Here is a 22,486-nt window from a genome sequence, read left to right on the forward strand (position 1 = left end):
CCCCTTTTCCCTCATTCCGCGCAGTGTTCCCCATTTACCTCACTCGGTACAGTGTTCCCATTTTCCCCTCAGTTGACACAGTCTTCCCCTTTTTCCCCGGTTCGTACAGTGTTCCCCTTTCTCCTCAATCGGTACAGTGTACCCCTTTTCCCACAGTCGGTACAGTGCTCCCCTTTTCCCCTCAGTCGGAACAGTGTTCCCCTTTCCCCTCAGTCGGTACAGTGTACCCCTTTACCCTCAGTCGGCACAATGTTCCCCTTTTCCCCTCATTCAGAACAGTGTTACCCTTTTCCCTAAGTCGGTACAGTGTTCCCCTTTCCCCTCAGTCGGTACAGTGTACCCCTTTTCCCTCAGTCGGCACAATGTTCCCCTTTTCCCTCAGTCGGTACAGTGTTCCCCTTTTCCCTCAGTCGGTACAGTGTTCCCCTTTCCCCTCAGTCGGTACAGTGTACCCCTTTTCCCTCAGTCGGCACAATGTTCCCATTTTTCCCTCATTCAGAACCGTGTTACCCTTTTCCCTCAGTCGGCACAATGTTCCTCTTTTCCCTCAGTCGGCACAGTGTACCCCTTTTCCATAAGTTAGCACAATGTTCCCCTTTTCCCTAAGTCGACACAGTGTTCCCCTTTTCCCTAAGTTGGAACATTGTTCCCCTTTTCCCTAAGTTGGCACAGTGTTCCCCTTTTCCCCATGTTTGCACTGTGTACCCCTTTCCCCCTCATTCGGCACAGTTTTCCCCTTTTCCCTAAGTTGGCACAGTGTACCCCTTATCCACTCAGTCAGCACAGTGTACCCCTTATCCACTCAGTCGGCACAGTGTTCCCCTTTTCCCTAAGTTGGCACAGTGTACCCCTTTTCCCTAAGTCGGCACAGTGTACCCCTTATCCACTCAGTCGGCACAGTGTTCCCCTTTACCCTCAGTCGGCACAGTGTACCCCTTTTCCCTAAGTCGGCAAAGTGTACCCCTTATCCACTCAGTCGGCACAGTGTTCCCCTTTAGCCTCAGTTGGCACAGTGTACCCCTTTTCCATAAATTGGCACAGTGTATCCCTTTTCCATAAGTTGGCACAGTGTTCCCCTTTTCCCTAAGTGGGAAAAGTGTTCCCCTTTTCCCTAAGTGGGCACAGTATACCGCTTTTCCCTAATCGGCACAGTGTACCCCTTATCCACTCAATCGGTACAGTGTTCCCCTTTACCCTCAGTCGGCACAATGTAGCCCTATTGTCACAGTCGGCACAGTGCTCCCCTTTTCCAAAAGTTGGCACAGTGTACCCCTTATCCACTCAGTCAGCACAGTGTTCCCCTTTTCCCTCAGTTGGTACAGTGTTCCCCTTTTCCCTCAGTTGGTACAGTGTACCCCTTATCCACTCAGTCAGCACAGTGTTCCCCTTTTCCCTCAGTTGGTACAGTGTTCCCCATTTCCCTCAGTCGGTACAGTGTTCCCCTTTTCCCTCAGTCAGCACAGTGTTCCCCTTTTCCCTCAGTCGGCACAGTGTTCCCCTTTTCCCTCAGTCAGCACAGTGTTCCCCTTTTCCCTCAGTCGATACAGTGTTCCCCTTTTCCCTCTGTCAGCACAGTGTTCCCCTTTTCCCTCAGTCAGCACAGTGTTCCCCTTTTCCCTCAGTCGGTACAGTGTTCCCCTTTTCCCTCAGTCAGCACAGTGTTCCCCTTTTCCCTCAGTCAGCACAGTGTTCCCCTTTTCCCCCAGTTGGTACAGTCTTCCCCTTTTCCCCCAGTCGGTACAATGTTCCCCTTTTCCCTCAGTCGGTACAGTGTTCCCCTTTTCCCTCAGTCGGTACAGTGTTCCCCTTTTCCCTCAGTCGGCACAGTGTTCCCCTTTTCCATTAGTCGGCACAGTGTTCCCCTTTTCCCTCAGTCGGTACATTGTTCCCCTTTTCCCCCAGTTGGTACAGTCTTCCCCTTTTGCCCCAGTCGGCACAGTGTTCCCCTTTTCCCTCAGTCGGCACAGTGTTCCCCTTTTCCATTAGTCAGCACAGCGTTCCCCTTTTCCCTCAGTCGGTACAGTGTTCCCCTTTTCCCTCAGTCGGCACAGTGTTCCCCTTTTCCCTAAGTCGGCACAGTGTACCCCTTATCCACGCAGTCGGCACAGTTTTCCCCTTTACCCTCAGTCGGCACAGTGTACCCCTTTTCCCTAAGTCGGCAAAGTGTACCCCTTATCCACTCAGTCGGCACAGTGTTCCCCTTTTCCCTCAGTCGGCACAGTGTTCCCCTTTTCCCTCAGTCGGTACTCTGTACCCCTTTTCCCTCAGTCAGTACAGTGTTCCCCTTTTCCCTCAATCGGTACAGTGTTCCCCTTTTCCCTCAGTCGGCACAGTGTTCCCCTTTTCCATCAGTCGGCACAATGTTCCTCTTTTCCCTCAGTGGGCACAGTGTACCCCTTTCCCCTCATTCAGCACAGTGTACCCCTTTTCCATAAGTTGGCACAGTGTTCCCCTTTTCCCTCATTCCGCGCAGTGTTCCCCATTTACCTCACTCGGTACAGTGTTCCCATTTTCCCCTCAGTTGACACAGTCTTCCCCTTTTTCCCCGGTTCGTACAGTGTTCCCCTTTCTCCTCAATCGGTACAGTGTACCCCTTTTCCCACAGTCTGTACAGTGCTCCCCTTTTCCCCTCAGTCGGTACAGTGCTCCCCTTTCCCCTCAGTCGGCACAATGTTCCCCTTTTCCCCTCATTCAGAACAGTGTTACCCTTTTCCCTCAGTCGGTACAGTGTTCCCCTTTCCCCTCAGTCGGTACAGTGTACCCCTTTTCCCTCAGTCGGCACAGTGTTCCCCTTTTCCATTAGTCGGCACAGTGTTCCCCTTTTCCCTCAGTCGGTACAGTGTTCCCCTTTTCCCTCAGTCGGCACAGTGTTCCCCTTTTCCCTCAGTCGGTACACTGTACCCCTTTTCCCTCAGTCGGCACAGTGTTCCCCTTTTCCCTCAGTCGGTACACTGTACCCCTTTTCCCTCAGTCAGTACAGTGTTCCCCTTTTCCCTCAATCGGTACAGTGTTCCCCTTTTCCCTCAGTCGGCACAGTGTTCCCCTTTTCCATCAGTCGGCACAATGTTCCTCTTTTCCCTCAGTGGGCACAGTGTACCCCTTTCCCCTCATTCAGCACAGTGTACCCCTTTTCCATAAGTTGGCACAATGTTCCCCTTTTCCCTAAGTCGACACAGTGTTCCCCTTTTCCCTAAGTTGGAATATTGTTCCCCTTTTCCCTAAGTCGGCACAGTGTTCCCCTTTTCCATAAGTTGGCAGTGTTCCCCTCATCCCTAAGTTGGCACAGTGTTCCCCTTTTCCCTAATTTGGCACAGTGTTCCCCTTTTCCCTGAGTCGGCACAGTGTACCCCTTATCCACTCAGTCGGCACAGTGTACCCCTTATCCACTCAGTCGGCACAGTGTTCCCCTTTTCCCTAAGTTGGCAAAGTGTACCCCTTATCCACTCAGTCGGCACAGTCTTCCCCTTTACCCTCAGTCGGCACACTGTACCCCTTTTCCCTAAGTCGGCAAAGTGTACCCCTTATCCACTCAGTCGGCACAGTGTTCCCCTTTAGCCTCAGTCGGCACAGTGTACCCCTTTTCCATAAATTGGCACAGTGTATCCCTTTTCCATAAGTTGGCACAGTGTTCCCCTTTTCCCTAAGTGGGAAAAGTGTTCCCCTTTTCCCTAAGTGGGCACACTATAGCACTTTTCCCTAATCGGCACAGTGTACCCCTTATCCACTCAATCGGTACAGTGTTCCCCTTTACCCTCAGTCGGCACAATGTAGTCCTATTGACACAGTCGGCACAGTGCTCCCCTTTTCCAAAAGTTGGCACAGTGTACCCCTTATCCACTCAGTCAGCACAGTGTTCCCCTTTTCCCTCAGTCAGCACAGTGTTCCCCTTTTCCCTCAGTCAGCACAGTGTTCCCCTTTTCCCTCAGTCGGCACAGTGTTCCCCTTTTCCCTCAGTCGGTACAGTGTTCCCCTTTTCCCTCAGTCAGCACAGTGTTCCCCTTTTCCCTCAGTCAGCACAGTGTTCCCCTTTTCCCTCAGTTGGTACAGTGTTCCCCTTTTCCCTCTGTCAGCACAGTGTTCCCCTTTTCCCTCAGTCAGCACAGTGTTCCCCTTTTCCCTCAGTTGGTACAGTGTTCCCCTTTTCCCTCAGTCAGCACAGTGTGCCCCTTTTCCCTCAGTCAGCACCGTGTTCCCCTTTTCCATTTGTCGGCACAGTGTTCCCCTTTCCCTCAGTCGGTACAGTGTTTCCCTTTTCCCTAAGTCAGAACAGTGTTCCCCTTTTCCCCTCAGTCGGCATTGTCTTCCCCTTTAACGACCGGCGGTACAGTGTTTCCCTTTCCCACAGTCGGCACAATGTTCCCCTTTTCCCTCAGTTGGCACAGTGTAACCCTTTCCCCTCAGTCGGCACAATTTACGCCTTTTCCCACGGTTGCTACAGTGTTCCCCTTTTCCATCAGTGGGTACAGTGTTCCGGTTTTCCCACAGTCGGTACAGTGTTCCCCTTTTCCCTCAGTCGGGACAGTGTTCCCCTTTTCCCTCAGTTGGCACAGTCTTCCCCTTTTCCCCCAGTCGGTACAGTGTTCCCCTTTTCCCTCAGTCGGTACAGTGTTCACCTTTCTGATCAGTCGGCACAGTGTTACCGTTTTCCCTCAGTCGGTAAAGTGTACCCCTTTATCCTCAGTCGGTACAGTCTTCCCCTTTTCCCTCAGTAGGTACAGTCTTCCCCTTTTACCCCGGTTGGTACAGTGGTCCCCTTTTCCCTAAGTCAGCACAGTGTACCCCTTTTCCCTAAGTCGCAACAGTGTACCCCTTTTCCAACAGTCAGCACAGTGTTTCTCTTTCCCACAGTCGGTACAGTTTACCCCTTTTCCCTCAGTTGGTACAGTATTCCCCTTTTCCCTCAGTTGGTACAGTATTTCCCTTTTCCCTCAGTTGGCACAGTGTTCCCCTTTTCCATCAGTCGGCACAGTTTACCCCTTTTCCCTCAGTCGGTACAGTGTACCCCTTTTCCAAAAGTCAGCACACTGTACCCCTTTTCCCCTCTGTCGACACAGTTTCCCCAAATACCTCAATTGGCACAAAGTTCCCCTTTTCCCTCAGTCGGTACAGTATTCCCATTTTCCCCTCAGTTGGCATAGTCTTCCCGCTTTCCCCCAGTTCGTACAGTGTTCCCCTTTTCCCTCAGTTGGCACAGTGTTCCCCTTTTCCCTAAATTGGCACAGTGTTCCCCTTTTCCCTCAGTCGGCACAGTGTTCCCCTTTTCCCTCAGTCGGTACAGTGTTCCCCTTTTCCCTCATTCCGCGCAGTGTTCCCCATTTTCCTCACTCGGTACAGTGTTCCCATTTTCCCCTCAGTTGACACAGTCTTCCCCTTTTTCCCCGGTTCGTACAGTGTTCCCCTTTCTCCTCAATCGGTACAGTGTACCCCTTTTCCCACAGTCGGTACAGTGCTCCCCTTTTCCCATCAGTCGGAACAGTGTTACCCTTTGCCCTCAGTCGGTACAGTGTTCCCCTTTCCCCTCAGTCGGTACAGTGTACCCCGTTTCCCTCAGTCGGCACAATGTTCCCCTTTTCCCCTCATTCAGAACCGTGTTACCCTTTTCCCTCAGTCGGTACAGTGTTCCCCTTTCCCCTCAGTCGGTACAGTGTACCGCTTTTCCCTCAGTCGGTACAGTGTTCCCCTTTTCCCTCAGTCGGTACATTGTTCCCATTTTCCATCCGTCGGAACACTGTACCCCTTTTCCCCTCAGTCGACACAGTTTCCCCAAATACCTCAATTGGCACAATGTTCCCCTTTTCCCTCAGTCGGGAAAGTGTTCCCCTTTTCCCTCAGTCGGTACAGTGTTCCCCTTTTCCCTCAGTCGGTACAGTGTTCCCCTTTTCCCTCAGTCAGCACAGTGTTCCCCTTCTCCCTCAGTCGGTACAGTGGGTTCCCCTCTTCCCTCAGTCGGTACAGTGTTCCCCTTTTCCCTTAGTCGGTACAGTGTTCCCCTTTTCCCTTAGTCGGTACAGTGTACCCCTTTTCCAAAAGTCAGCACACTGTACCCCGTTTCCCCTCAGTCGACACAGTTTCCCCAAATACCTCAATTGGCACAATGTTGCCCTTTTTCCTCAGTCGGTACAGTGTTCCCCTTTAACCACCGTCGGTACAGTGTTCCCCTTTCCTACAGTCTGCACAGTGTTCCCTTTTTCCCTCAGTTGGCACAGTGTACCCCTTTTCCATCAGTTGACACAGTTTACGCCTTTTCCAACGGTTGCCACAGTGTTCCCCTTTTCCATCAGTCGGTACAGTGTTCCCCTTTTAACTCAGTCGGTACAGTGTTCCCCTTTTCCCACAGTTGGTACAGTGTACCCCTTTTCCCTCAGTCGGCACAGTGTTCCCCTTTTCCCTCAGTCAGCACAGTGTTCCCCTTTTCCCTCAGTCAGCACAGTGTTCCCCTTTTCCCTCAGTCGATACAGTGTTCCCCTTAACCCTCTGTCAGCACAGTGTTCCCCTTTTCCCTCAGTCAGCACAGTGTTCCCCTTTTCCCTCAGTTGGTACAGTGTTCCCCTTTTCCCTCAGTCAGCACAGTGTTCCCCTTTTCCCTCAGTTAGCACATTGTTCCCCTTTTCCCTCTGTCTGCACAGTGTTCCCCTCTTCCCTCAGTCGGTACAGTGTTCCCCTTTTCCCTCAGTCGGCACAGTGTTCCCCTTTTCCCTTAGTCAGCACAGTGTTCCCCTTTTTCCTCAGTTGGTACAGTGTTCCCCTTTTCCCTCAGTCGGCACAGTGTTCCCCTTTTCCCTCAGTCAGCACTGTGTTCCCCTTTTTCCTCAGTCAGCACAGTGTTCCCCTTTTCCCTCAGTCGATACAGTGTTCCCCTTTTCCCTCTGTCAGCACAGTGTTCCCCTTTTCCCTCAGTCAGCACAGTGTTCCCCTTTTCCCTCAGTTGGTACAGTGTTCCCCTTTTCCCTCAATCAGCGCAGTGTTCCCCTTTTCCCTCAGTCAGCACAGTGTTCCCCTTTTCCATTAGTCGGCACAGTGTTCCCCTTTTCCCTCAGTCGGTACATTGTTCCCCTTTTCCCCCAGTTGGTACAGTCTTCCCCCTTTCCCCCAGTCGGTACAGTGTTCCCCTTTTCCCTCAGTCGGTACAGTGTTCCCCTTTTCCCTCAGTCGGTACAGTGTTCCCCTTTTCCCTCAGTCGGCACAGTGTTCCCCTTTTCCATTAGTCGGCACAGTGTTCCCCTTTTCCCTCAGTCGATACATTGTTCCCCTTTTCCCCCAGTTGGTACAGTCTTCCCCTTTTCCCCCAGTCGGCACAGTGTTCCCCTTTTCCCTCATTCGGCACAGTGTTCCCCTTTTCCATTAGTCGGCACAGTGTTCCCCTTTTCCCTCAGTCGGTACAGTGTTCCCCTTTTCCCTCAGTCGGCACAGTGTTCCCCTTTTCCCTCAGTCGGCACAGTGTTCCCCTTTTCCCTCAGTCGGTACACTGTACCCCTTTTCCCTCAGTCGGCACAGTGTTCCCCTTTTCCCTCAGTCGGTACACTGTACCCCTTTTCCCTCAGTCAGTACAGTGTTCCCCTTTTCCCTCAATCGGTACAGTGTTCCCCTTTTCCCTCAGTCGGCACAGTGTTCCCCTTTTCCATCAGTCGGCACAATGTTCCTCTTTTCCCTCAGTGGGCACAGTGTACCCCTTTCCCCTCATTCAGCACAGTGTACCCCTTTTCCATAAGTTGGCACAATGTTCCCCTTTTCCCTAAGTCGACACAGTGTTCCCCTTTTCCCTAAGTTGGAATATTGTTCCCCTTTTCCCTAAGTTGGCACAGTGTTCCCCTTTTCCCCATGTTTGCACTGTGTACCCCGTTCCCCCTCATTCGGCACAGTGTACCCCTTTTCCATAATTTGGCTTAGTGTTCCCCTTTTCCCTCAGTTGGTACAGTGTTCCCCTTTTCACTCAGTCGGTACAGTGTTCCCCTTTTCCCTCAGTCAGCACAGTGTACCCCTTTTCCCTCAGTCGGTACAGTGTTTCCCTTTTCCCTAAGTCAGAACAGTGTTCCCCTTTTCCCCTCAGTCGGCATTGTCTTCCCCTTTAACGACCGGCGGTACAGTGTTTCCCTTTCTCACAGTCGGCACAATGTTCCCCTAATCCCTCAGTTGGCACAGTGTAACCCTTTCCCCTCAGTCGGCACAATTTACGCCTTTTCCCACGGTTGCTACAGTGTTCCCCTTTTCCATCAGTGGGTACAGTGTTCCGGTTTTCCCACAGTCGGTACAGTGTTCCCCTTTTCCCTCAGTCGGGACAGTGTTCCCCTTTTCCCTCAGTTGGCACAATGTTCCCCTTTCCCCTCAGTCGGTACAGTGTACCCCTTTTCCCTCAGTCGATACAGTGTACCCCTTTTCCCTCAGTCGGTACAGTGTTCCCCTTTTCCCTCAGTCGGTACATTGTTCCCATTTTCCATCCGTCGGAACACTGTACCCCTTTTCCCCTCAGTCGACACAGTTTCCCCAAATACCTCAATTGGCACAATGTTCCCCTTTTCCCTCAGTCGGGAAAGTGTTCCCCTTTTCCCTCAGTCGGTACAGTGTTCCCCTTTTCCCTCAGTCGGTACAGTGTTCCCCTTTTCCCTCAGTCAGCACAGTGTTCCCCTTCTCCCTCAGTCGGTACAGTGGGTTCCCCTTTTCCCTCAGTCGGTACAGTGTTCCCCTTTTCCCTCAGTTGGTACAGTATTTCCCTTTTCCCTCAGTTGGTACAGTATTTCCCTTTTCCCTCAGTTGGCACAGTGTTCCCCTTTTCCATCAGTCGGCACAGTTTACCCCTTTTCCCTCAGTCGGTACAGTGTACCCCTTTTCCAAAAGTCAGCACACTGTACCCCTTTTCCCCTCTGTCGACACAGTTTCCCCAAATACCTCAATTGGCACAAAGTTCCCCTTTTCCCTCAGTCGGTACAGTATTCCCATTTTCCCCTCAGTTGCCATAGTCTTCCCGCTTTCCCCCAGTTCGTACAGTGTTCCCCTTTTCCCTCAGTTGGCACAGTGTTCCCCTTTTCCCTAAATTGGCACAGTGTTCCCCTTTTCCCTCAGTCGGCACAGTGTTCCCCTTTTCCCTCAGTCGGTACAGTGTTCCCCTTTTCCCTCATTCCGCGCAGTGTTCCCCATTTTCCTCACTCGGTACAGTGTTCCCATTTTCCCCTCAGTTGACACAGTCTTCCCCTTTTTCCCCGGTTCGTACAGTGTTCCCCTTTCTCCTCAATCGGTACAGTGTACCCCTTTTCCCACAGTCGGTACAGTGCTCCCCTTTTCCCATCAGTCGGAACAGTGTTACCCTTTGCCCTCAGTCGGTACAGTGTTCCCCTTTCCCCTCAGTCGGTACAGTGTACCCCGTTTCCCTCAGTCGGCACAATGTTCCCCTTTTCCCCTCATTCAGAACCGTGTTACCCTTTTCCCTCAGTCGGTACAGTGTTCCCCTTTCCCCTCAGTCGGTACAGTGTACCGCTTTTCCCTCAGTCGGTACAGTGTTCCCCTTTTCCCTCAGTCGGTACATTGTTCCCATTTTCCATCCGTCGGAACACTGTACCCCTTTTCCCCTCAGTCGACACAGTTTCCCCAAATACCTCAATTGGCACAATGTTCCCCTTTTCCCTCAGTCGGGAAAGTGTTCCCCTTTTCCCTCAGTCGGTACAGTGTTCCCCTTTTCCCTCAGTCGGTACAGTGTTCCCCTTTTCCCTCAGTCAGCACAGTGTTCCCCTTCTCCCTCAGTCGGTACAGTGGGTTCCCCTCTTCCCTCAGTCGGTACAGTGTTCCCCTTTTCCCTTAGTCGGTACAGTGTTCCCCTTTTCCCTTAGTCGGTACAGTGTACCCCTTTTCCAAAAGTCAGCACACTGTACCCCGTTTCCCCTCAGTCGACACAGTTTCCCCAAATACCTCAATTGGCACAATGTTGCCCTTTTTCCTCAGTCGGTACAGTGTTCCCCTTTAACCACCGTCGGTACAGTGTTCCCCTTTCCTACAGTCTGCACAGTGTTCCCTTTTTCCCTCAGTTGGCACAGTGTACCCCTTTTCCATCAGTTGACACAGTTTACGCCTTTTCCAACGGTTGCCACAGTGTTCCCCTTTTCCCTCAGTCAGCACAGTGTTCCCCTTTTCCCTCAGTCGGTACAGTGTTCCCCTTTTCCCTCAGTCGGTACAGTGTTCCCCTTTTCCCTTAGTCGGCACAGTGTTCCCCTTTTCCATTAGTCAGCACAGTGTTCCCCTTTTCCCTCAGTCGGTACATTGTTCCCCTTTTCCCCCAGTTGGTTCAGTCTTCCCCTTTTCCCCCAGTCGGCACAGTGTTCCCCTTTTCCCTCAGTCGGCACAGTGTTCCCCTTTTCCATTAGTCGGCACAGTGTTCCCCTTTTCCCTCAGTCGGTACAGTGTTCCCCTTTTCCCTCAGTCGGCACAGTGTTCCCCTTTTCCCTCAGTCGGCACAGTGTTCCCCTTTTCCCTCAGTCGGTACACTGTACCCCTTTTCCCTCAGTCGGCACAGTGTTCCCCTTTTCCATCAGTTGGCACAATGCTCCTCTTTTCCCTCAGTTGGCACAGTGTACCCCTTTCCCCTCATTCAGCACAGTGTACCCCTTTTCCATAAATTGGCACAGTGTATCCCTTTTCCATAAGTTGGCACAGTGTTCCCCTTTTCCCTAAGTGGGAAAAGTGTTCCCCTTTTCCCTAAGTGGGCACAGTATACCGCTTTTCCCTAATCGGCACAGTGTACCCCTTATCCACTCAATCGGTACAGTGTTCCCCTTTACCCTCAGTCGGCACAATGTAGCCCTATTGACACAGTCGGCACAGTGCTCCCCTTTTCCAAAAGTTGGCACAGTGTACCCCTTATCCACTCAGTCAGCACAGTGTTCCCCTTTTCCCTCAGTTGGTACAGTGTTCCCCTTCTCCCTCAGTCAGCACAGTGTTCCCCTTTTCCCTCAGTCAGCACAGTGTTCCCCTTTTCCCTCAGTTGGTACAGTGTTCCCCTTTTCCCTCTGTCAGCACAGTGTTCCCCTTTTCCCTCAGTCAGCACAGTGTTCCCCTTTTCCCTCAGTTGGTACAGTGTTCCCCTTTTCCCTCAGTCAGCACAGTGTTCCCCTTTTCCCTCAGTCAGCACAGTGTTCCCCTTTTCCCTCAGTCGGTACAATGTTCCCCTTTTCCCTCAGTCGGTACAGTGTTCCCCTTTTCCCTCAGTCAGCACAGTGTACCCCTTTTCCCTCAGTCGGTACAGTGTTTCCCTTTTCCCTAAGTCAGAACAGTGTTCCCCTTTTCCCCTCAGTCGGCATTGTCTTCCCCTTTAACGACCGGCGGTACAGTGTTTCCCTTTCCCACAGTCGGCACAATGTTCCCTTTTTCCCTCAGTTGGCACAGTGTAACCCTTTCCCCTCAGTCGGCACAATTTACGCCTTTTCCCACGGTTGCTACAGTGTTCCCCTTTTCCATCAGTGGGTACAGTGTTCCGGTTTTCCCACAGTCGGTACAGTGTTCCCCTTTTCCCTCAGTCGGGACAGTGTTCCCCTTTTCCCTCAGTTGGCACAGTCTTCCCCTTTTCCCCCAGTCGGTACAGTGTTCCCCTTTTCCCTCAGTTGGTACAGTGTACCCCTTATCCACTCAGTCAGCACAGTGTTCCCCTTTTCCCTCAGTTGGTACAGTGTTCCCCATTTCCCTCAGTCGGTACAGTGTTCCCCTTTTCCCTCAGTCAGCACAGTGTTCCCCTTTTCCCTCAGTCGGCACAGTGTTCCCCTTTTCCCTCAGTCAGCACAGTGTTCCCCTTTTCCCTCAGTCGATACAGTGTTCCCCTTTTCCCTCTGTCAGCACAGTGTTCCCCTTTTCCCTCAGTCAGCACAGTGTTCCCCTTTTCCCTCAGTCGGTACAGTGTTCCCCTTTTCCCTCAGTCAGCACAGTGTTCCCCTTTTCCCCCAGTTGGTACAGTCTTCCCCTTTTCCCCCAGTCGGTACAATGTTCCCCTTTTCCCTCAGTCGGTACAGTGTTCCCCTTTTCCCTCAGTCGGTACAGTGTTCCCCTTTTCCCTCAGTCGGCACAGTGTTCCCCTTTTCCATTAGTCGGCACAGTGTTCCCCTTTTCCCTCAGTCGGTACATTGTTCCCCTTTTCCCCCAGTTGGTACAGTCTTCCCCTTTTGCCCCAGTCGGCACAGTGTTCCCCTTTTCCCTCAGTCGGCACAGTGTTCCCCTTTTCCATTAGTCAGCACAGTGTTCCCCTTTTCCCTCAGTCGGTACAGTGTTCCCCTTTTCCCTCAGTCGGCACAGTGTTCCCCTTTTCCCTAAGTCGGCACAGTGTACCCCTTATCCACGCAGTCGGCACAGTTTTCCCCTTTACCCTCAGTCGGCACAGTGTACCCCTTTTCCCTAAGTCGGCAAAGTGTACCCCTTATCCACTCAGTCGGCACAGTGTTCCCCTTTTCCCTCAGTCGGCACAGTGTTCCCCTTTTCCCTCAATCGGTACAGTGTTCCCCTTTTCCCTCAGTCGGCACAGTGTTCCCCTTTTCCATCAGTCGGCACAATGTTCCTCTTTTCCCTCAGTGGGCACAGTGTACCCCTTTCCCCTCATTCAGCACAGTGTACCCCTTTTCCATAAGTCGGCACAATGTTCCTCTTTTCCCTCAGTGGGCACAGTGTACCCCTTTCCCCTCATTCAGCACAGTGTACCCCTTTTCCATAAGTTGGCACAGTGTTCCCCTTTTCCCTCATTCCGCGCAGTGTTCCCCATTTACCTCACTCGGTACAGTGTTCCCATTTTCCCCTCAGTTGACACAGTCTTCCCCTTTTTCCCCGGTTCGTACAGTGTTCCCCTTTCTCCTCAATCGGTACAGTGTACCCCTTTTCCCACAGTCTGTACAGTGCTCCCCTTTTCCCCTCAGTCGGTACAGTGCTCCCCTTTCCCCTCAGTCGGCACAATGTTCCCCTTTTCCCCTCATTCAGAACAGTGTTACCCTTTTCCCTCAGTCGGTACAGTGTTCCCCTTTCCCCTCAGTCGGTACAGTGTACCCCTTTTCCCTCAGTCGGCACAGTGTTCCCCTTTTCCATTAGTCGGCACAGTGTTCCCCTTTTCCCTCAGTCGGTACAGTGTTCCCCTTTTCCCTCAGTCGGCACAGTGTTCCCCTTTTCCCTCAGTCGGTACACTGTACCCCTTTTCCCTCAGTCGGCACAGTGTTCCCCTTTTCCCTCAGTCGGTACACTGTACCCCTTTTCCCTCAGTCAGTACAGTGTTCCCCTTTTCCCTCAATCGGTACAGTGTTCCCCTTTTCCCTCAGTCGGCACAGTGTTCCCCTTTTCCATCAGTCGGCACAATGTTCCTCTTTTCCCTCAGTGGGCACAGTGTACCCCTTTCCCCTCATTCAGCACAGTGTACCCCTTTTCCATAAGTTGGCACAATGTTCCCCTTTTCCCTAAGTCGACACAGTGTTCCCCTTTTCCCTAAGTTGGAATATTGTTCCCCTTTTCCCTAAGTTGGCACAGTGTTCCCCTTTTCCCCATGTTTGCACTGTGTACCCCGTTCCCCCTCATTCGGCACAGTGTACCCCTTTTCCATAATTTGGCACAGTGTTCCCCTTTTCCCTTAGTTGGCACAGTGTACCCCCTTTCCCTAAGTCGGCACAGTGTTCCCCTTTTCCATAAGTTGGCAGTGTTCCCCTCATCCCTAAGTTGGCACAGTGTTCCCCTTTTCCCTAATTTGGCACAGTGTTCCCCTTTTCCCTGAGTCGGCACAGTGTACCCCTTATCCACTCAGTCGGCACAGTGTACCCCTTATCCACTCAGTCGGCACAGTGTTCCCCTTTTCCCTAAGTTGGCAAAGTGTACCCCTTATCCACTCAGTCGGCACAGTCTTCCCCTTTACCCTCAGTCGGCACACTGTACCCCTTTTCCCTAAGTCGGCAAAGTGTACCCCTTATCCACTCAGTCGGCACAGTGTTCCCCTTTAGCCTCAGTCGGCACAGTGTACCCCTTTTCCATAAATTGGCACAGTGTATCCCTTTTCCATAATTTGGCACAGTGTTCCCCTTTTCCCTAAGTGGGAAAAGTGTTCCCCTTTTCCCTAAGTGGGCACACTATAGCACTTTTCCCTAATCGGCACAGTGTACCCCTTATCCACTCAATCGGTACAGTGTTCCCCTTTACCCTCAGTCGGCACAATGTAGTCCTATTGACACAGTCGGCACAGTGCTCCCCTTTTCCAAAAGTTGGCACAGTGTACCCCTTATCCACTCAGTCAGCACAGTGTTCCCCTTTTCCCTCAGTCAGCACAGTGTTCCCCTTTTCCCTCAGTCAGCACAGTGTTCCCCTTTTCCCTCAGTCGGCACAGTGTTCCCCTTTTCCCTCAGTCGGTACAGTGTTCCCCTTTTCCCTCAGTCAGCACAGTGTTCCCCTTTTCCCTCAGTCAGCACAGTGTTCCCCTTTTCCCTCAGTTGGTACAGTGTTCCCCTTTTCCCTCTGTCAGCACAGTGTTCCCCTTTTCCCTCAGTCAGCACAGTGTTCCCCTTTTCCCTCAGTTGGTACAGTGTTCCCCTTTTCCCTCTGTCAGCACAGTGTTCCCCTTTTCCCTCAGTCAGCACAGTGTTCCCCTTTTCCCTCAGTTGGTACAGTGTTCCCCTTTTCCCTCAGTCAGCACAGTGTGCCCCTTTTCCCTCAGTCAGCACCGTGTTCCCCTTTTCCATTTGTCGGCACAGTGTTCCCCTTTCCCTCAGTCGGTACAGTGTTTCCCTTTTCCCTAAGTCAGAACAGTGTTCCCCTTTTCCCCTCAGTCGGCATTGTCTTCCCCTTTAACGACCGGCGGTACAGTGTTTCCCTTTCCCACAGTCGGCACAATGTTCCCCTTTTCCCTCAGTTGGCACAGTGTAACCCTTTCCCCTCAGTCGGCACAATTTACGCCTTTTCCCACGGTTGCTACAGTGTTCCCCTTTTCCATCAGTGGGTACAGTGTTCCGGTTTTCCCACAGTCGGTACAGTGTTCCCCTTTTCCCTCAGTCGGGACAGTGTTCCCCTTTTCCCTCAGTTGGCACAGTCTTCCCCTTTTCCCCCAGTCGGTACAGTGTTCCCCTTTTCCCTCAGTCGGTACAGTGTTCACCTTTCTGATCAGTCGGCACAGTGTTACCGTTTTCCCTCAGTCGGTAAAGTGTACCCCTTTATCCTCAGTCGGTACAGTCTTCCCCTTTTCCCTCAGTAGGTACAGTCTTCCCCTTTTACCCCGGTTGGTACAGTGGTCCCCTTTTCCCTAAGTCAGCACAGTGTACCCCTTTTCCCTAAGTCGCAACAGTGTACCCCTTTTCCAACAGTCAGCACAGTGTTTCTCTTTCCCACAGTCGGTACAGTTTACCCCTTTTCCCTCAGTTGGTACAGTATTCCCCTTTTCCCTCAGTTGGTACAGTATTTCCCTTTTCCCTCAGTTGGCACAGTGTTCCCCTTTTCCATCAGTCGGCACAGTTTACCCCTTTTCCCTCAGTCGGTACAGTGTACCCCTTTTCCAAAAGTCAGCACACTGTACCCCTTTTCCCCTCTGTCGACACAGTTTCCCCAAATACCTCAATTGGCACAAAGTTCCCCTTTTCCCTCAGTCGGTACAGTATTCCCATTTTCCCCTCAGTTGGCATAGTCTTCCCGCTTTCCCCCAGTTCGTACAGTGTTCCCCTTTTCCCTCAGTTGGCACAGTGTTCCCCTTTTCCCTAAGTTGGCACAGTGTTCCCCTTTTCCCTCAGTCGGCACAGTGTTCCCCTTTTCCCTCAGTCGGTACAGTGTTCCCCTTTTCCCTCATTCCGCGCAGTGTTCCCCATTTTCCTCACTCGGTACAGTGTTCCCATTTTCCCCTCAGTTGACACAGTCTTCCCCTTTTTCCCCGGTTCGTACAGTGTTCCCCTTTCTCCTCAATCGGTACAGTGTACCCCTTTTCCCACAGTCGGTACAGTGCTCCCCTTTTCCCATCAGTCGGAACAGTGTTACCCTTTGCCCTCAGTCGGTACAGTGTTCCCCTTTCCCCTCAGTCGGTACAGTGTACCCCTTTTCCCTCAGTCGGCACAATGTTCCCCTTTTCCCCTCATTCAGAACCGTGTTACCCTTTTCCCTCAGTCGGTACAGTGTTCCCCTTTCCCCTCAGTCGGTACAGTGTACCGCTTTTCCCTCAGTCGGTACAGTGTTCCCCTTTTCCCTCAGTCGGTACATTGTTCCCATTTTCCATCCGTCGGAACACTGTACCCCTTTTCCCCTCAGTCGACATAGTTTCCCCAAATACCTCAATTGGCACAATGTTCCCCTTTTCCCTCAGTCGGGAAAGTGTTCCCCTTTTCCCTCAGTCGGTACAGTGTTCCCCTTTTCCCTCAGTCGGTACAGTGTTCCCCTTTTCCCTCAGTCAGCACAGTGTTCCCCTTCTCCCTCAGTCGGTACAGTGGGTTCCCCTCTTCCCTCAGTCGGTACAGTGTTCCCCTTTTCCCTTAGTCGGTACAGTGTTCCCCTTTTCCCTTAGTCGGTACAGTGTACCCCTTTTCCAAAAGTCAGCACACTGTACCCCGTTTCCCCTCAGTCGACACAGTTTCCCCAAATACCTCAATTGGCACAATGTTGCCCTTTTTCCTCAGTCGGTACAGTGTTCCCCTTTAACCACCGTCGGTACAGTGTTCCCCTTTCCTACAGTCTGCACAGTGTTCCCTTTTTCCCTCAGTTGGCACAGTGTACCCCTTTTCCATCAGTTGACACAGTTTACGCCTTTTCCAACGGTTGCCACAGTGTTCCCCTTTTCCATCAGTCGGTACAGTGTTCCCCTTTTAACTCAGTCGGTACAGTGTTCCCCTTTTCCCACAGTTGGTACAGTGTACCCCTTTTCCCTCAGTCGGCACAGTGTTCCCCTTTTCCCTCAGTCAGCACAGTGTTCCCCTTTTCCCTCAGTCAGCACAGTGTTCCCCTTTTCCCTCAGTCGATACAGTGTTCCCCTTAACCCTCTGTCAGCACAGTGTTCCCCTTTTCCCTCAGTCAGCACAGTGTTCCCCTTTTCCCTCAGTTGGTACAGTGTTCCCCTTTTCCCTCAGTCAGCACAGTGTTCCCCTTTTCCCTCAGTTAGCACATTGTTCCCCTTTTCCCTCTGTCTGCACAGTGTTCCCCTCTTCCCTCAGTCGGTACAGTGTTCCCCTTTTCCCTCAGTCGGCACAGTGTTCCCCTTTTCCCTTAGTCAGCACAGTGTTCCCCTTTTTCCTCAGTTGGTACAGTGTTCCCCTTTTCCCTCAGTCGGCACAGTGTTCCCCTTTTCCCTCAGTCAGCACTGTGTTCCCCTTTTTCCTCAGTCAGCACAGTGTTCCCCTTTTCCCTCAGTCGATACAGTGTTCCCCTTTTCCCTCTGTCAGCACAGTGTTCCCCTTTTCCCTCAGTCAGCACAGTGTTCCCCTTTTCCCTCAGTTGGTACAGTGTTCCCCTTTTCCCTCAATCAGCGCAGTGTTCCCCTTTTCCCTCAGTCAGCACAGTGTTCCCCTTTTCCATTAGTCGGCACAGTGTTCCCCTTTTCCCTCAGTCGGTACATTGTTCCCCTTTTCCCCCAGTTGGTACAGTCTTCCCCCTTTCCCCCAGTCGGTACAGTGTTCCCCTTTTCCCTCAGTCGGTACAGTGTTCCCCTTTTCCCTCAGTCGGTACAGTGTTCCCCTTTTCCCTCAGTCGGCACAGTGTTCCCCTTTTCCATTAGTCGGCACAGTGTTCCCCTTTTCCCTCAGTCGATACATTGTTCCCCTTTTCCCCCAGTTGGTACAGTCTTCCCCTTTTCCCCCAGTCGGCACAGTGTTCCCCTTTTCCCTCATTCGGCACAGTGTTCCCCTTTTCCATTAGTCGGCACAGTGTTCCCCTTTTCCCTCAGTCGGTACAGTGTTCCCCTTTTCCCTCAGTCGGCACAGTGTTCCCCTTTTCCCTCAGTCGGCACAGTGTTCCCCTTTTCCCTCAGTCGGTACACTGTACCCCTTTTCCCTCAGTCGGCACAGTGTTCCCCTTTTCCCTCAGTCGGTACACTGTACCCCTTTTCCCTCAGTCAGTACAGTGTTCCCCTTTTCCCTCAATCGGTACAGTGTTCCCCTTTTCCCTCAGTCGGCACAGTGTTCCCCTTTTCCATCAGTCGGCACAATGTTCCTCTTTTCCCTCAGTGGGCACAGTGTACCCCTTTCCCCTCATTCAGCACAGTGTACCCCTTTTCCATAAGTTGGCACAATGTTCCCCTTTTCCCTAAGTCGACACAGTGTTCCCCTTTTCCCTAAGTTGGAATATTGTTCCCCTTTTCCCTAAGTTGGCACAGTGTTCCCCTTTTCCCCATGTTTGCACTGTGTACCCCGTTCCCCCTCATTCGGCACAGTGTACCCCTTTTCCATAATTTGGCTTAGTGTTCCCCTTTTCCCTCAGTCGGCACAGTGTTCCCCTTTTCCCTCAGTCAGCACAGTGTTCCCCTTTTCCCTCAGTTGGTACAGTGTTCCCCTTTTCCCTCAGTCAGCACAGTGTTCCCCTTTTCCCTCAGTCAGCACAGTGTTCCCCTTTTCCCTCAGTCAGCACAGTGTTCCCCTGTTCCCTCAGTTGGTACAGTGTTCCCCTTTTCACTCAGTCGGTACAGTGTTCCCCTTTTCCCTCAGTCAGCACAGTGTACCCCTTTTCCCTCAGTCGGTACAGTGTTTCCCTTTTCCCTAAGTCAGAACAGTGTTCCCCTTTTCCCCTCAGTCGGCATTGTCTTCCCCTTTAACGACCGGCGGTACAGTGTTTCCCTTTCTCACAGTCGGCACAATGTTCCCCTATTCCCTCAGTTGGCACAGTGTAACCCTTTCCCCTCAGTCGGCACAATTTACGCCTTTTCCCACGGTTGCTACAGTGTTCCCCTTTTCCATCAGTGGGTACAGTGTTCCGGTTTTCCCACAGTCGGTACAGTGTTCCCCTTTTCCCTCAGTCGGGACAGTGTTCCCCTTTTCCCTCAGTTGGCACAATGTTCCCCTTTCCCCTCAGTCGGTACAGTGTACCCCTTTTCCCTCAGTCGATACAGTGTACCCCTTTTCCCTCAGTCGGTACAGTGTTCCCCTTTTCCCTCAGTCGGTACATTGTTCCCATTTTCCATCCGTCGGAACACTGTACCCCTTTTCCCCTCAGTCGACACAGTTTCCCCAAATACCTCAATTGGCACAATGTTCCCCTTTTCCCTCAGTCGGGAAAGTGTTCCCCTTTTCCCTCAGTCGGTACAGTGTTCCCCTTTTCCCTCAGTCGGTACAGTGTTCCCCTTTTCCCTCAGTCAGCACAGTGTTCCCCTTCTCCCTCAGTCGGTACAGTGGGTTCCCCTTTTCCCTCAGTCGGTACAGTGTTCCCCTTTTCCCTTAGTCGGTACAGTGTTCCCCTTTTCCCTTAGTCGGTACAGTGTACCCCTTTTCCAAAAGTCAGCACACTGTACCCCGTTTCCCCTCAGTCGACACAGTTTCCCCAAATACCTCAATTGGCACAATGTTGCCCTTTTTCCTCAGTCGGTACAGTGTTCCCCTTTAACCACCGTCGGTACAGTGTTCCCCTTTCCTACAGTCTGCACAGTGTTCCCTTTTTCCCTCAGTTGGCACAGTGTACCCCTTTTCCATCAGTTGACACAGTTTACGCCTTTTCCAACGGTTGCCACAGTGTTCCCCTTTTCCCTCAGTCAGCACAGTGTTCCCCTTTTCCCTCAGTCGGTACAGTGTTCCCCTTTTCCCTCAGTCAGCACAGTGTTCCCCTTTTCCCTCAGTCGGTACAGTGTTCCCCTTTTCCCTCAGTCGGTACAGTGTTCCCCTTTTCCCTTAGTCGGTACAGTGTTCCCCTTTTCCATTAGTCAGCACAGTGTTCCCCTTTTCCCTCAGTCGGCACAGTGTTCCCCTTTTCCCTCAGTCGGTACACTGTACCCCTTTTCCCTCAGTCGGCACAGTGTTCCCCTTTTCCCTCAGTCGGCACAGTGTTCCCCTTTTCCCTCAGTCGGTACACTGTACCCCTTTTCCCTCAGTCGGCACAGTGTTCCCCTTTTCCCTCAGTCGGCACAGTGTTCCCCTTTTCCATCAGTTGGCACAATGCTCCTCTTTTCCCTCAGTGGGCACAGTGTACCCCTTTCCCCTCATTCAGCACAGTGTACCCCTTTTCCATAAATTGGCACAGTGTATCCCTTTTCCATAAGTTGGCACAGTATACCGCTTTTCCCTAATCGGCACAGTGTACCCCTTATCCACTCAATCGGTACAGTGTTCCCCTTTACCCTCAGTCGGCACAATGTAGCCCTATTGACACAGTCGGCACAGTGCTCCCCTTTTCCAAAAGTTGGCACAGTGTACCCCTTATCCACTCAGTCAGCACAGTGTTCCCCTTTTCCCTCAGTTGGTACAGTGTTCCCCTTCTCCCTCAGTCAGCACAGTGTTCCCCTTTTCCCTCAGTCAGCACAGTGTTCCCCTTTTCCCTCAGTTGGTACAGTGTTCCCCTTTTCCCTCTGTCAGCACAGTGTTCCCCTTTTCCCTCAGTCAGCACAGTGTTCCCCTTTTCCCTCAGTTGGTACAGTGTTCCCCTTTTCCCTCAGTCAGCACAGTGTTCCCCTTTTCCCTCAGTCAGCACAGTGTTCCCCTTTTCCCTCAGTCGGTACAATGTTCCCCTTTTCCCTCAGTCGGTACAGTGTTCCCCTTTTCCCTCAGTCAGCACAGTGTACCCCTTTTCCCTCAGTCGGTACAGTGTTTCCCTTTTCCCTAAGTCAGAACAGTGTTCCCCTTTTCCCCTCAGTCGGCATTGTCTTCCCCTTTAACGACCGGCGGTACAGTGTTTCCCTTTCCCACAGTCGGCACAATGTTCCCTTTTTCCCTCAGTTGGCACAGTGTAACCCTTTCCCCTCAGTCGGCACAATTTACGCCTTTTCCCACGGTTGCTACAGTGTTCCCCTTTTCCATCAGTGGGTACAGTGTTCCGGTTTTCCCACAGTCGGTACAGTGTTCCCCTTTTCCCTCAGTCGGGACAGTGTTCCCCTTTTCCCTCAGTTGGCACAGTCTTCCCCTTTTCCCCCAGTCGGTACAGTGTTCCCCTTTTCCCTCAGTCGGTACAGTGTTCACCTTTCTGATCAGTCGGCACAGTGTTACCGTTTTCCCTCAGTCGGTAAAGTGTACCCCTTTATCCTCAGTCGGTACAGTCTTCCCCTTTTCCCTCAGTAGGTACAGTCTTCCCCTTTTACCCCGGTTGGTACAATGTTCCCCTTTTCCCTCAGTCGGTACAGTGTTCCCCTTTTCCCTCAGTCAGCACAGTGTACCCCTTTTCCCTCAGTCGGTACAGTGTTCCCCTTTTCCCTTAGTCGGCACAGTGTTCCCCTTTTCCATTAGTCAGCACAGTGTTCCCCTTTTCCCTCAGTCGGTACATTGTTCCCCTTTTCCCCCAGTTGGTTCAGTCTTCCCCTTTTCCCCCAGTCGGCACAGTGTTCCCCTTTTCCCTCAGTCGGCACAGTGTTCCCCTTTTCCATTAGTCGGCACAGTGTTCCCCTTTTCCCTCAGTCGGTACAGTGTTCCCCTTTTCCCTCAGTCGGCACAGTGTTCCCCTTTTCCCTCAGTCGGCACAGTGTTCCCCTTTTCCCTCAGTCGGTACACTGTACCCCTTTTCCCTCAGTCGGCACAGTGTTCCCCTTTTCCATCAGTTGGCACAATGCTCCTCTTTTCCCTCAGTGGGCACAGTGTACCCCTTTCCCCTCATTCAGCACAGTGTACCCCTTTTCCATAAATTGGCACAGTGTATCCCTTTTCCATAAGTTGGCACAGTGTTCCCCTTTTCCCTAAGTGGGAAAAGTGTTCCCCTTTTCCCTAAGTGGGCACAGTATACCGCTTTTCCCTAATCGGCACAGTGTACCCCTTATCCACTCAATCGGTACAGTGTTCCCCTTTACCCTCAGTCGGCACAATGTAGCCCTATTGACACAGTCGGCACAGTGCTCCCCTTTTCCAAAAGTTGGCACAGTGTACCCCTTATCCACTCAGTCAGCACAGTGTTCCCCTTTTCCCTCAGTTGGTACAGTGTTCCCCTTCTCCCTCAGTCAGCACAGTGTTCCCCTTTTCCCTCAGTCAGCACAGTGTTCCCCTTTTCCCTCAGTTGGTACAGTGTTCCCCTTTTCCCTCTGTCAGCACAGTGTTCCCCTTTTCCCTCAGTCAGCACAGTGTTCCCCTTTTCCCTCAGTTGGTACAGTGTTCCCCTTTTCCCTCAGTCAGCACAGTGTTCCCCTTTTCCCTCAGTCAGCACAGTGTTCCCCTTTTCCCTCAGTCGGTACAGTGTTCCCCTTTTCCCTCAGTCGGTACAGTGTTCCCCTTTTCCCTCAGTCAGCACAGTGTACCCCTTTTCCCTCAGTCGGTACAGTGTTTCCCTTTTCCCTAAGTCAGAACAGTGTTCCCCTTTTCCCCTCAGTCGGCATTGTCTTCCCCTTTAACGACCGGCGGTACAGTGTTTCCCTTTCCCACAGTCGGCACAATGTTCCCCTTTTCCCTCAGTTGGCACAGTGTAACCCTTTCCC

The sequence above is a fragment of the Cetorhinus maximus genome, chromosome 27 (genome assembly GCF_964194155.1).
Source record: "Cetorhinus maximus chromosome 27, sCetMax3.hap1.1, whole genome shotgun sequence".
In the NCBI taxonomy this organism is placed as follows: Eukaryota; Metazoa; Chordata; class Chondrichthyes; order Lamniformes; family Cetorhinidae; genus Cetorhinus; species Cetorhinus maximus.